Source organism: Mandrillus leucophaeus, unplaced genomic scaffold, assembly GCF_000951045.1.
Source record: "Mandrillus leucophaeus isolate KB7577 unplaced genomic scaffold, Mleu.le_1.0 Scaffold464, whole genome shotgun sequence".
NCBI classification, from domain to species: Eukaryota; Metazoa; Chordata; class Mammalia; order Primates; family Cercopithecidae; genus Mandrillus; species Mandrillus leucophaeus.
Genome location: NW_012104965.1, coordinates 1,918,190 through 1,932,826, shown reverse-complemented (window position 1 = coordinate 1,932,826; position 14,637 = coordinate 1,918,190). Strand labels below are relative to the sequence as shown.

The window sequence follows — 14,637 nt, the reverse complement described above, 5'->3', positions numbered from 1 at the left end:
ATATGCAGTTGGTGAGAAAGGAGCCAAAAATGAATGAAGATTTTGGCTTGAACAAGGGCATGAATGATGGAGTCCTCCTGGTACCATTGATGTCCCCTGGGGGCCCCAAGAGGGGAGAGCAGTGTGGGAGGTGATTGTGGCCAGGGCACAATTGTTTGTGATGCCTTATTAAGCATCCTAGGGGAGATATTAAGAAGTCAGTCAGACAAGTATGTGTGGAGTTCAAAGAGCAAGCTGAGATGGGAGATAGAGATTTGAGAGTCATCAGATTTGAGGAAGAGGAGAGAATTCAGCAAAGGAGACTGAAAATACATATCACAGTTTCCTAAGACACCTAAGGATGGGTATATCAGAATCTGAGTAGGGATGATAAGGTTATCAGAAATGAGTGCGAATTTTAAAAGATTAAAAAAAACTGTATTTACATCATCAGTATCCACAATTATTCCTGGAATTAGGAGAGACATGTTCACAGGAATAAAAGCTGGCTCTGACAAATAAGATAAATAGAACTGAATTTCAGAATTAACTCTTGCGTTACCCTTCCCCTGAGCCACTGTGAACATTTCAGTTTTAGAAAATTAGATATAATTAAGTACATCCAGAGTGTTTTTTTCATTTATTAACAATCTAGGGCGCTTCAAGTAAAGAGATAATTCTTGTGGGAAGGAAAACAAATACATATAGGAATAAAGTATGGACTGGGCATGGTGCCTCACACCTGTAATCCCAGCACTTTGAGAAGCCGAGGCGGGCAGATCACGAGGTCAGGAGTTTGAGATCAGCCTGATAAATATGGAGAAACCTTGTCTCTACTAAAAATACAAAAATTAGCTGGGCGTGGTGGTGGCATGCACCTGTAATCCCAGCTACTCAGGAGGCTGAGGCAAGAGAATTGCTTAAACCTGGGAGGCAGAGGTTGCAGTGAGCCGAGATAGTGCCACTGCACTCCAGCCTGAGCAACAGAGCGAGACTCCATCTCAAAAAAAAAAAAAGGAATAAACTATGGCCTATGCAGTCAGGGGACTTTACAATCAAGTTGTTGATGCAGATACATAAATGGCCAACAGGAGATCCAAGGAAAAGGGATGGGCACAGAAGTGGCTGATTTGACAGATAGAACGTTGTTGAATGCCCTAAGCTGCCTTTAAATCTCCCTGCTGTGGTATAGCGGATGACAGATTTTTTTTTCTTGGCTCTGAGTTTTTTTGGCTAGTACAGTGATTATATGCTTGTATATTTCCCTAAAGGATGGGCAATAGATTGTCTGTGTAGTTCAGAATGTATGTAAAATGGAAAGATCTGTAAGGATGCCTGGTGGAGGGCGGGGGTGCAAACTAATATTACAATAGAGGCAGCAAAGATGGCTTTACCCAGGAAGCAGGTGGTAAGTGTAAGAACAGGTGGGTTGTACTGGATATGCTGATTTTCTTCAGAATAGTCTTCCTGTTGAGTTATGGCTTTCAGTGGACTGTGTTGAACACAGATGAGTGTTTGTTTCTGTTTTTTAATAAGCTGTTGATCTCTTGATGATACAGGAAAAGATGAGCAAGTCCTTAGAATCTGTGTATCTTACTTCTTTGGTTTTCAATGACAGAAAAATTTCTTTGCTAATCCATATTTTGGTAGCTAGAGTTTAAGACTAAACTATTCTGTGGAGTCAAAGCCCCAAAATCAGCGTGGGATACTTTATAGCACACCCACTTCACACATCTGTGAATGTGTGGGTCTTGGAGGGAGGCTCACAGTCTCACCTGATGAGCACTCCTCATTTTCTTCCTCTGAGTCCGAGGCCTGGGGAAGTGCGCTCATCTACACCAAAGGTCTGGCAGAGTGGAAACAAACCCTTCCGGCTCTTGTTTTTCTGATCCAGGCTCAGGGCAGTGCCCTTGGCTGCATCCTGCCCGCTTGTGCCGCCTGACTCTGCAGCAGACATAACCTGAATATGTCTTCTGTGATTCTATGTCTGATGCAAAGGTGTCGGCAAAAAGAGTAATAGCATTAGAGAACTAAACCTCATGGGCAAAATGTTTATTTTCAATATATAGCAAAATCTCAGTTACCTAGACTACTCCAATAAAACCAGAATTTTTAGAGGGACTCATAGTTACATATCACCAGTAAAAAGTACTGCTAAATTTTACTCTTTAATTTTTTTTTTAGTTTTCTGAGGCTAATGAAAAGTATTTTTAATATAGTTCCATTCAAACACGATTAGATGTTAGAAATATCTTTTCATCAAAAGCTAACCAAAAATGTGTTAGAAATCATTGCTTTTGTCGGAGAAAGATTCTAAGGCACGTATCTTCATCCATTCCTATGTCAGGATTCTCACCAAAGAGCATTAGCTTGGATGACATTTCCTGAGCTTCCTGGGGGGATGCCTTTTGAATCAGGACTTAATAGCGGGCCCTTGGTCTTCCGTTGAAGTCTTTCTGCATCTTCTGCAGACCGAAGGCCATGTCACCTATTTTATTCATTACCACCCTTGTAAGGAAAGGACTGCTCTTGAAGAGCTTTTGCTTCCTTTTATTGGACAAGAACTGTGTGCCTCAGCTTGGAGCTCCCGCTGCTTTAGTCAACAGCACTGTAGCAAAAGCACAAGTATAGCCTTTATCTCATTCACTATCCTCATCATTTTCCTTTTTGTAGTTCTGTATGGGCCACTTTCCCACCATCATTCATTCTATAAAGATTTGTCAGCCACTCTCTGCCTGCCAGATATTGCCACAAAGTAATATCCTATTGTGACTATATTTATTGGAAACTATAATGCGTTCTTGTTGTCTTCTAAACCTTCTTAAATCTGTCGAACAGTAAGAATGTAAGCCATTGCAATAAGTAAGGCATGGTAGGATTCCTGGTTAACAAAGATATATGAAAATATGTATACTACTCTTCCTGTGTAAGTAAACTAATTTATTTTAGGAAGATTTTCAATGTCAGAAGTTAAAGCCGGCCAGACACAGTGGTTCATGCCTTAAATCCTTATGCTTTGAATCCTCAAGCAGAAGAATGGCTTGAGGCCAGGAGATTAAGACCAGCCTGGAAAACGTAGCAACACACTATCTCTTTAAAAAAAAATACAAAAACTAGCTGGGTGTGGTGAAGTGACCCTGTAGTCCCAGCCACTAGGGAAACTCAAGAGGATTGTGTGAGCCCAGGAGATAGGGGCTGCAGGGAGCTGTGACCTGATCACACCACTATACTCCAGCCTGAATGACAGAACCAGACACTGTCTCAAAACAAAACAAATGAAAAAAGTTAAAGCTGAAAGATTGTTTGGTTAACTTTCAGTTAACAACAACAACTAATTTCAGACGACTCTTCGAGCTGATTGCTGTGAAGTATGCAATTATCTGATGTTAGCACACAGATCGTAATCACTAAGCCCTCAGCTAGGCTTTTGCTTTGCAAATATTATTCAGTGTAAATTATGGCAAATAATATAGGAGCCTTGGAGAAGCCACTAAGTTATTCCAAAAGGTTCCGTCATTCAGAGGATCCAAGTTAGCTTGGGAGGTCAGTCACGTGTAACTTTGCACCAGTTCCTATACAAAAAGCTGTGTCATAAATCCCATTGCCCACTTCATGTACGTCACAAACTCTGAGTAGGCTGACCAACCATCTTGGCTTGCGTAGCACTGAGGGGATTCCTGGGACATGAGACTTTCAGTACAAAAACTAGGAAGTCCCAGTCAAAGCAAGATGAGTTGGTTTTTCCTAGTCAGAAGCTGGATCGATCAACAGAAAGGAATATTGATAAATCCTGTCTTCTAAAACCAGCAGCTTACCTGTAAAATGGAGATAATTCTGCCATCCTCTTAGGGTTGTGAAGAAGGCCTGCTCACTCTTCCTTTTTGTTGGGTTGGGTAGCTGGCTATTGGTTTTTCCTTGGAATTGGAAACCGGCATTGACTCTGATGAGGTTGTGGCCATGGTACAGTTTATCTTCTTGCTCTCTCTCTAGAGGTCTATTGCTCAAAAGGGCCTGGGCTGTCCCCCCTGTCTGTGATAACTCTTTCTGATGTGAAGATGCTAGAGATTCTGGGTCATTTCCATTGGTCCTGTGGTTTTCACTATAGTTACCTCCTTTAGGTTTTGCCTGGCTGTTGCCTGTTAGTTAATAAGGACTCTCTCCACTTGAGAACTCTTTGCCCCAGTGCACCAAGCTCTTTGCATCCCCCAGTGTGCGTAGGGACTCACTTCCTCTCAGGCTTTGGCACGAACTTTTCCCTCTACCTTACTTATACCTGCCTCCTTTCCTCTTGTGGTAAACCCTGATCATTCCGTACAGTTTAGCTTCCACCCTGCTTCCTCCTGGAAGCCTTCTGTGATCATCCCAGACCGGTATAAGTGTCCCCTGTGTTCTCAGAGTTAGCTGTCCTTACTGTAATTAGATTATTTGCCACTGGAGCTATGGTGGCCTCATGAGTTGTTTATATGACTTATTGTGGGTTCCTTGAGGAGAGGGACTATATATATACACACATATTTATACACACACATATATATACATATATATAGACACACACACACATATATATACACATACACACACAGAGAGAGAGAGAAGGGAGAGACGGGGTCTCACTCTGTCACCTAGGCTGGAGTGCAGTGGCCCAGTCTCTGCTCACTGCAACCTCCACCTCCCGGGTTCCAGCAGTTCTCCTGCCTCAGCCTCCCAAGTAGCTGGGATTACAGGCACATGCCATCATGCTTGGCTAGTTTTTTGTTGTTGTTTTTGTATTTTTAGTAGAGATGGGTTTTCACCATGTTGGCCAGGCTAGTCTCGAACCCCTGACCTCAAATGATCTGCCCACCTTAGCCTCCCAGAGTGCTGGTATTATAGGTGTGAGCTACTGCATCTGGCCCATAGAGGGACTATATTTTGTTCTCTGTTTTGTCCCTACCACCTTCCACATTGCCAAACACATAGTAGGTTCAGAGACACTTATAAGCAGCAGGATGGTGGAAGAGCTAACAAGCTACAGACCCTCTTCTACAGTTTTCTTTGGCCTTGCTCTGTGGCTGTCCATCATTGTCCCTCCAGTTCTCCTTGGGAGATATAGCTATGCTAGATCTTTCTCAAAAGACCCCAATTCTCTCTGTCTGGGGACCACCGTCCAATTTAGTGTTAGGTACTAATTTGTCCCACAAGGCACTGGGCACGTTATTGAAATACACACGAAACAGCTAACCTCAACTGCCAAGGGTTACATAAATATCCGCGGGGAGATACAGAATCTGAAAGTATTGTGTAGGCTGGGGTATTCACTTTTGTTTATTGGTGTGTATATACGGAATAAAAATGTTTCTACTGTAACAGGTATTTCAATAAAATGTTAAATCATCCCCAGTTTTGAAGATCTCATGGCTCACAGGCTATACTGTATTCAATTGTAAATTTTGGATGTTTTCATTTCATAATTCAATCCAGATTATTTCTTTCTCCCTAGTTAACATTAATCATTTCCTGTGAATTTTCCTAGTATTAGGAAACAGATGTCCCATATTTTTATCTGAGTTTTTCCCAAATGCTGACCAAGACTTTAGTGCTTGTGTACTGTGTGTCTGTGTGTATACACAGTGAATTTTTGAGAAGTTATATCTGAATTTGCAAATAAAAGCATCACAGATATAGCTGTGTATTTATACAGATTTGTACATGGTTGGAAACATTCTTAGACATTCTGTTTAATGTAGTTTAGTATTATTTGGCTAATGCAGACCTCCAGCCTAAGAATGCATTAGAAGTGTCTCATGATAGTATGTTTGCCAAAAAAAGGAATGGTGTAGCAAAGAGAATACAGTTAGTGCAACCTGTACTTTAATGCTCTTATTTTAATTACATTTTTTAAAAAACTGTTGTCTCTTAACTATGAAAATTCTTCCCCCATGTCTCTGTAAAACATTGAACGAGTGCTCCTCCATGCAGAGTAAGATGCCAGGTGATTTAGGAGATACGACTAAAATATGGACCGTTGGGACCTTACCACCCAGTAAGAGAAGTGCAGCACATTCCCAAATATCTGTGATAAAAAGTAGGAGGTGAAAAAGGTTGTAGAAATTCTAAGAGAAGAGTGGTTTCATTGAGCCAAAGAATGAGGGAATACTTGGGAGAAGAAGTGGTATTTATGCCAGGTAAAAAAAATAATAATAATAACTTAAAACTTAATTTAGGTTTAAGTTATTTAAATTATTTTGTCTGTATAAAAAACTGTGTGAGGGTAGATCCATTTTGTGAGCCATTGTTACAGTAAATTTGCTGAAATAATGCTAGCATTTCTTGAGATCCTCCAGCGAAGTAAACATGGTTCTTGGATGCTGTGTGTAAAGGCTTTCTAATAGGAAACAATATAGAATTGGTGCTTTGAAGAATAATCCATTTTGCACAAAATACGTCTCTTCACTTTTACCTTGTAAGCTTCCTTTCACAAGGGGTCCTGTGACTCAGAGAAAGAGGGATTCAGCTGCAGGATTCAGTGATCCTGTCTCAGTCCCCTGGCCTGTTTGGATCTGTTTTCTCTGCTGTACAGGCAACACTGTTATACTCCCCAGTTCACTCACAAGGTTGCTATGACGATCAGCGTGGATATAAATTGACTTTGAAATTCAATCAAAAGCCAAACATTTTGCCAAGAAGCAGTATCATATCTCTTGAGGTTTATACAAAATATAGCTGTTACACATTATTTATGAAATGCTATGTAAGTGAAAAGTTACTTTCATACTTACTTGCATAAGTTTTGGGAATCTATTTGTGGCAAATGTATATATTATCTGTTGATTACTGTGCACTACAAAGAACTTATTCAAACTTACAAGAAAAACATCAGGTTCCTAGTACATGAATAACCAAAAAATATAAAATTATTGTTTTTCAAGGTGACACACCATTAATAAACATGTAAAAATGTTGATCCTAATGCTCTTACAAATACAAAATAAAACAGTCTTAATACTATTTTATGTATAAAATATGAAGATCTCAGGAACTGTGCATTATTTTGCTGGTGATATTGTATGCTAATAAAAATCCCTTTTTTTTTTTTTTTTGAGACGGAGTCTCGCTCTGTCGCCCAGGCTGGAGTGCAGTGGCGCGATCTCCTCTCACTGCAAGCTCCGCCGCCTCCTGGGTTCACGCCATTCTCCTGCCTCAGCCTCCGAAGAAGCTGGGACTACAGGCGCCCGCCACCACGCGCAGCTAATTTTTTTGTATTTTTAGTAGAGACAGGGTTTCACCGTATTAGCTAGGATGGTCTCAATCTCCTGACCTCGTGATCCACCCGCCTTGGCCTCCCAAAGTGCTGGGATTACAGGCGTGAGCCACCACGCCCAGCCAATAAAAATCCTTTTAAAAGCAAAAGCTAGTAATTCTACTGTTAGGAATGTAGAGAAGCCAGAGAAATAAGATAAAAGAATGAAAAAGCTAAGTCATGAAGATGTCCAATGTAATCATGTTTGTGATAATAAAAACTGGCAGTAACTTAACTATCCAGCATTAGGGGATTGATTTAGGAAATTGTGGCTTTTCAACATGAAACACTTATGTCTATGTGTAGAAATACTAAAATATTTAAAGTGAAATTTTAGAAAGAAATAGTAGCCGTAATTCATGGAGTTTGTCCTAGTGGCACTGTGCTAAGATTTTCTTTTTTTATCCTTAGAGCAAGTGTATACAAAAGGTAATATTAGCCCCATTTTACATGTTAGGAAATTGAGCACTAGAGATAAATTGTTCAAGGACTTGCGTCTCATTAGTTGAGGATCCGACATTCAAACCTAGATCTGCCCAATTCCAAAGCCTTTACTACCAATACTGTATAAACTATGGCCATAGTCACATAAAAGCACATGTTTCTATCAAAGGTAACATGCAAAAATAAATAGCAGCACTAGGATGCTGGAAATATGGGTAAATTCCAAAGAAGCTTGCCATCCTTTTAAAACTGTGATTGTCCTTTCAGTACAAAAATGGGAAAAAAATTATGTTGAGTATAACATTTCAATTTCTTGTTTACTCTTTTTCACTTATTCTCTTAAAGTGTGATGAAATAGGAATCTATGTGTATTTTTTAAAATTTATACTGTCTTTGGCATTATCAGAATACTTTTCCCCCAACTCATCTACAAGTTAGTTGAGTATATATACCACCAGTTCCTCATTTGAAAACAAAACTTTGTCTTCAGAAACTCTCTGTAGATTAGGACAGTAGCCAGGTAAAAAGAGTTTCTCCTGATGAACAGCCTAGACCAGCTCTTCCAGCCAAGAGCCAGTCCCAAGGTGGAGATAATGGGGTGGTACCATTTGGTTAAAGTAGGCCAGTTCAACCTTTTGGGGTGTGCCATTCTCTGGGACAGAAGCCCTTGTACAATGGGGCAAAATGCCAGCATTTTAACCCACTGTTTTTAACCTTTGGAGCTCAGGAATGAATTTATAATTCTTTGACACATATAGTATTACTTTACAAAGTTGGTAGCCCTCCAAGCATCTAATAAAGGCAAATTCGTAAGATAGACTTAGAGCATAGGGTTTATTTCCCTCAACTATGCCCCACCTTTGTGGAGCATTTACCTTTTATCCCTACAGTAGGGTCCTTTATGTGTGTCAAAAGCCCTTTTACATCTGTTTTTGCCTTTTGAGATAACATATCAGAATTTGCAAGTGAAACCATATAGTGCCTGTGCTGTTCCATAGAGTAGCTGCCTCTGTGGCTGCTTGGTCACTTGAAATGTGGCTCATACAACTGGGGAAGTGAGTTTTTAATTGTATTTAAATTTAAAGACCCACATGTACCTATATTGGACAGCATGGTTCTAGACTTCTTAATGCTTTTTTGACATCCTCCCTTGGATGTCTCTCAGTTAACCAGATCACATCAGAATTCTTGATTTTTTTTTCTTCCCTCAATCTGTTTTCTCCCTGAGTAAATGAAACCATCATTGACCAAGTTGCTTGACCCCCTGTATCGACTTCATCAGCAAGTCTTAATTGTTTTACCTCTGGAACCTATACTGAATTCATCTACTTCTCTATATCTGAGGTACCATATCTCACCTGAACAATCAAATGGCCTCACACTTGGTCACCATTTGTTCGCTATTGCCTCTTCAATGCTCCTCCCTACAGCTGCTGAAGAAACCTTGTTAAACTCTTCATTAGGTCACTTCACTCCTTGCATGTATGAAAAAAATTGTAGAACTTATTGTTTAAAATGATCTTATTTACTTATTTGCATACGTGTTTGTTTGCTTTCCCCCATTACAATGTAAGGGCCTCAAGTCAATAATGTAATTATACTTCATTCACCACTGCATCTCCAACACCTAAAACCATCCCTGGCACATGATTTACATTCAGTAGACCTCTCAATAATAACTAAATTAATGTCACTATTTCTTATGTAAGGAGATGATATGGCAAGAGTCAATACAGATTTATGGTTTGATTGTTAATAACAAGTGATGCTGACATCCATCTACTTACATGGGAAGGTGGTGGATTCTTTTACATTCTAGATGCAGTATAAAGGGTGGATGTTATGGCTGGCTGTATTTATCTGCAAGTGGGTAGGCTGGGCCACAATCCTGATGCAATCTCTGACCAGGCTAGAGAGAGCTCCTTCTCTTCCTAGAGATCAGTGTATGTTCTAGATCTTAAAACTTTTTGCCTTTCTCACTGTTAGAGGAAAGTATTCTTCTACAAGTTCAAATTCCATAGCCATCCGAGGGGAGTTTAGTTAGTAATGGAAAGAAATATATCCTGGAACTCCAGGGTAGAAATATCCAAGCCATGTCCAGGCAGCCAAAGGAAATTTTTTAGCATGTGTCTTTTCTGGCAGTCCTTGATAATGGCCAGCCAAGACTCTGGGTATGCTATTGCTTAAGCACGTTATTACTTAGTTCTACATGCAAAGTAAAGTAAAACTGATGAACTTGGAGGTGTGAGCAAGTCTGCCAAGTTCTGAGTTGCTTCTCCTCCCTCTGGTACTGAACAGGCCTAGGAAGTGACCATCTCCTTGGTACCGGCTGGATTTAAAAGATAAAGTCAAAACTTGCTTTGTTAAAGTCTGTATTTGAAGATTCTTTATCCTAAGACATTTTTATCAGGCCTGGGTTGATAGCCTTGGCTCCTATCCTTTCAGTGCTATTCCAGTGTTTTCCTGTGTGTGTCTTTATTGAGTATCTGCCATATACCAAGCACCTTACTAGGTCCTGGAGAGACAAAAATGAGCTAGACACATTATTAACCTTCAGGGATTCTGCAAACGTGGGGAGAGAGACCAATAAATGGAAATCTTAAAATATAGGAGATACCAGAGTAAAGTAAGTACAGGGGCAATGAAGGTAGAGGGAACGGGACCCTAGTTGGAGGCAGGCATGGAGTGTGAGGTCTAGAACCAAATTGTCTGGGTTTACAATTTGACTCCTCTACTTATGAGCCATGTAACCTTAGGCTACTGGCTTAACCTCTGTGCCTCAGTTTGCTGTCCTACTAAACGGAATAATGAAAGAATCTTCCTCATAAGATTACTAAGGGGATTAAAGAAGCATGTAAAGCATTTGAACAGTGCCTAGCACATTAAAAAACCAGCTTTTAATATTACCAGTAGTACACTCATGTGCATATAATGAAATTTCAGTCAACTATAGGCTGCATCTGTGGCAGTGGTCCCATAAGACTATAATACCATTGGTACCAACTGAATGTGTTTTAAACAAAACAACCTATTTTAAAGATGATAATACCATATTTTTACTATACCTTTTCTATGTTTAGATACACAAATACTTACCATTGTGTTATAGTTGCCTACAGTATTCAGAACAGTAACACGCTGTCCAAGTTTGTAGCCTAAACACAATAGGCTCTACCATGTAGCCCAGGTATGTGGTAGGCTGTACCCTCTAGGTTTGTGTAAGTACACCCTATGATATTCACATGATGAAATCCCCTAAAACTTCATTTCTCAGAACACATTGCCCTCCTTCAGGGACACATAACTATAGTAGTATATAATTGCCATTTGAATCGAATGAATACTACCATACTGTCACTACTGCGGAGAAGTTGTTGCTAAGCCAGTCGAGAGTATTCACACAGGCTTCCCAGAGGTGGTGACTTTTGAACTGAGATGTGAAGACCCACTGATACTGTAGGGAAAGGACATGTTTGGCAGAAAGAACAGAATCCACAAAGGCATAGAGGAGTGAAGGGGGCAGGGTGTGCATTTTGGGACCTGTCAGTGAGACGCCTGAGGGAGAGTCCAGGCATGAGGCCACAGGGGCTTTTTAGAGTAGTCTGAGGAGCTTAGCCTTGATCCTAAATCCTAGAGGAAGCCACGGAAGGATTTTCAGCAGGTTCAGGGCTCTCTATGGGAGACTGGGTGGCAGCACTTTGAGTGGCCTTAGCCCTACGATGTCAGTGACCAGCCTCCATCTCTGTGATTTGGCAGAAAGCTTGCATGTGGCGGGCTGATTTTGCTCACTGAGTGTGATTCTTTTGGGGCCTATGGATTAATAAAGTGAAAAGGATGTGTTTTCTTAATTCTTTTACTTGATTCTTCCTAACTCCCTACCCCTGCTGAGACAGATATAGGGATACCTATCTAAAAGACTCGTTTGAGAATCTTTCAGCATCTGATGAAAGCACTAGGCCCTTCCCTCAGAAAAATCACCAAAAGAAGATTTTCCGTGGACCTCACATTAACCTCCCCGACCACCACCACCTTAGTCATCCAGACAAACCTCCAGACCCGGTGCAGCCTTTTCGACCCCGCCTGCTATGGTTTTTGTGCTCAGATCCCAAATTGTTTTAAATTTAATTTGCTAGTGCATCCAGTAACTGTTCCATCTGCCATCACTGCTATTATCTAACCATGTTATCATGAGAGCAGACTTGGATCATTTGATGGTTATAATTAAAACTGAAAGTAATTATCTTATTTTGAGCTGTTCAAATTTAATTGAGAGGGTAGTGGGTAAAAGCATGGACTCTGCAGGCAAACGACTTAGATTTGAATCTCATCCCTGTCACTGTCTCACAGTCTTGTGTAAATAGTGTAACCCCTCTGTGCCTCAGTTGCCTCGTTACAAAATGAGAATAATATATTTACCTCATAAAGTTATTGTGAGGTTTAAGTGAGGTAACACAGGGGCATGCCAAGAACAGTTCCTGGCACATAGTAAGTGCTATATATAAGTATTTGCTGTCATTTTGTCTGATTTCTGTTAAAATGACATCACGAAATGGGAGTAATGATAGATGACTGAGAGAAGGAAAATAGGTGAATAAGATCTTCATATGCATCAGACTTCTTGAAGCCTTGCCAATACCTGAAGGCCAAGAATAGGTTCCCTAGACCTGTGCTGTCTAGTATGGTAGCCCCTAGCCATGTGTGGCCATGGACTACTTGAAATGTGGCTAGCTCAAGTTGAGAGGTACTGAATCTTGAAGATTTAGTCTAAAAAAAGTAAAATATCTTATTAATGATCTCTGTATTATGTGTTACAATAATACTCTAGATAAATTAGGTAAAATTAAATATTAAAATTAATTTATTTTTTGCTTTTTAAATGTGGCTACTAGAACACCTAATATTATGTTCTAGTTATTAAATTATAATTATGTAGAGTTATAATTAATATATATAATACAATACATAATTTTATATTATTAATCTAATTATTAAATATATTTAATATTATGTTTTAATAGTATGTGGCTTGGGTTATATTTCTGTTGAACAACACTACCTTAGGCTCATTACTATCAATTAAGACAAAAATCTGTGTTTATGTATATGATCAGATAGCCACTATTAGAATGTCTTGTACACTCCTCCTCTGCCCTTCAAGTTATGTTGGACCACCAGCGTTTTAGGTGGTGTCTTAGAGGGAGCCATGGGTGGGTCCTAGCATAAAGAGATTGAGTGACCAAGGTAAGGGCAACAGCTAGAGAGGCTTCCCCTGACTTAGAGAGGTTTGGAAAAAACACTACCATTTATAGTTACACTGGCCTCAGATTTTGAGCACTCCCCAAAGTAGATGAGAGCATGCTCTCTCTATTCAGGAAGTTAAACTGTATTGGCAAAAAATGTTCGCTCTTCCATCAGGAGCCAGAAAAAGCTTTGTTCATCTTTCACTACAGGAATAAATGCTTAATGTTATGGCAGTCACTTGGGATCGAAAGCACACCCTTTCCAAATGTGATTTACTTATGGAATGTTTATTTAATTCTATTTCAGATTCATTCCACTTAAAACCTGAAAACATTGGACCACACAAAGTCTTACTGGTAAGTTCTTCATTTCTTAAACAAAGTGACTGTTTGACTTTATTTTTGAGATGACATTCACACTTCTAGGTTAGATGCTTCCCTACCAGTGCTATGATGAGATGTCTATTTATTTGTACTTTTCTTTAATCTCTATAATGATTTATGATGTTTCCATGCCTTAAAAAAACAGAGCAACCCATGTTCCTTTGTAAGACCATGGGCAGGATAAAGATCCATGATTACATGCCAAATACTATTAAAATAAAAACTTTTTTGGGTAATGAAACTATTTCCAGGCCCCTGTTGATGGTCTGCTTGTTTCAGGCAGTATCCAAAACAACAGAGTGTTATTTCAGCCAAGGAATTCAGACAGTCCCTTGTAGTGTGTTGTAATGAAAATTGGCTCACAGCTACAACATAAAACATACTGGGGCTCTACTCTTTATTTCTGTATTTTTTTCTCCCATCTCTTAACTCACCTAAATGTGATTATTGTGAGGTAATAGTTCTGCCATGGTAGAAAACTTCCTTAAGAGCTAGGAAAATAATGTACTTTTTAAAAGTGAGAAAGCTTCTGGGGCTTCATATAACATCACTCCCTAATATTGTGGTTATTTGCAATGTGTATCAGTTATCTTATGCTGCATAACAAACCACCCCAAAATTTACTGCCAGCATTTTGAGTCAAAATTTACTGGCTCAAAATAACAATGTTTTATTTATCTCACCATTCTGTGGGTTGGTGATTTGGGCTGGGCTCAGCTACGTGATCCTTCTCCTTTCACCTGGGACTATTCATGTATCTGCAGGTAGCTGCAGGTCCATGTCAGCTAGGCTTTGTTTCTTGGGGTCACTGACTGTCAGGTGGAGTGTTAATGATGACTAAGCCATGTATCTCATCATCCTGCAAGTTACCCTAAGTGCATTATAAATCGTAAGTATAATTAAAATGAATTAATTGATTGTGGATCTCCAGTCGGCCAGTGTTCTGAAAAGGGCAGTAGCCTGCTTGGTAGAGGTAAAAGGAATAGACAGTGAGTGATTAAATGGTAGTGGTGGGATTAACAATAACAGCAACAACAGTAATAATGAGTAGCTACTGTGTATTGAGCACTGTGTGCCAGGTACTGTGCTGCCTTACATAGAATTACTTGAGATTTACAAGAAAAATCTCCTTTTCAATTGCTTTTGTACTACTTTTGTAGTATATTCCACCATTAGTGAATTACTTCTGTGGGGTTTTTTCCTCTTCAAAATGCCTGGTTAAAATGTACCTGTCCTTGAGAAAGAAAAGACACTATGCTCTTATCAACTGTTGACAACATACAGTCAAGCCCAAGGTTCTAGAGAGAGGTG

General features: G+C 39.7%; 1 protein-coding gene across 2 annotated transcripts in view; it reads left to right on the top strand.

The window, feature by feature from the left end:
* Positions 1-14,637, top strand: part of GNG12 (guanine nucleotide binding protein (G protein), gamma 12) — a 129,928-nt gene that overhangs the window by 40,841 nt on the left and 74,450 nt on the right. For both annotated transcript variants that reach the window (XM_011994994.1, XM_011994995.1), the window contains exon 2: positions 13,250-13,299. The gene's annotated coding sequence lies outside the window, so the exon portion shown is untranslated. The remainder of the gene's footprint in view (positions 1-13,249; positions 13,300-14,637) is intronic.